An 801-nucleotide genomic window follows, 5' to 3' on the forward strand; every position below is an offset into this window, starting at 1 on the left:
CATGAATGTCGTGCGGCTAACCAGCATCTCCATTGTAGCTACGTTTAATTTTACAATAGGCCTGCGATTGCTTCTGTCTACGTTGGGCCTTTTGTAATTGCAACAGTGTCATTATTAAACGACCTCTCCATATTACCTCTACATACATTATCCCTTCCCTATTGGTCAATTTGATCGAGTTAATTGTACGTCATAGTGACAACATGCCAAGGTGGGTTGACACTTTGACAACATGTAAAACACATTTTCAATTGTGTTTGAAAAATGTCTTTGAAATGTGTTCCAAGCATTCAGGAAGGCGTTCCTCGTGATAAACGGGGGTTCACTATATGTCTCCTGGAAAGCTGTCTCGTGGCATTTTTTTTTTCTGTCATCTGACGGTTGCATGCTGCGATATTCTTCGATCGCGCTCCCGATGTGTCAAGAGATGTGAAGGCGTGGCACTTGAACCAAGCAGTGGTGCACTTGGTGGCACTCTGGCCCCTTAAGTCTTCCTCTAGTGTGCAGCTGACACAAAATTCATGGATATTCATTCTGAACTAATGAGAGCAACTGCAGGGAAGAGTGTTTCGTGTTGTGTTGTGGTCAGAATAATCACACAGGGGGTACAGTGGCCTGGCAGGAGCTGATGGTCTGAGTTACAGTACAAACGAGTTTGGAGTTTGTAAACAAGGAACGGGGGTTTGCCGTGTCATCTCCAATATGGCAGGCAGACATGCTCGCACTGCTGCTCCCTCTCAACGCGGCCTCATTCTCCGCTGTCAAGACTGTTTAGCCCACCTGTCAATCTCAGCTCACAAG

Source organism: Hippocampus comes, unplaced genomic scaffold (assembly GCF_001891065.2).
Source record: "Hippocampus comes isolate QL1 unplaced genomic scaffold, H_comes_QL1_v1.1 scaffold570, whole genome shotgun sequence".
In the NCBI taxonomy this organism is placed as follows: Eukaryota; Metazoa; Chordata; class Actinopteri; order Syngnathiformes; family Syngnathidae; genus Hippocampus; species Hippocampus comes.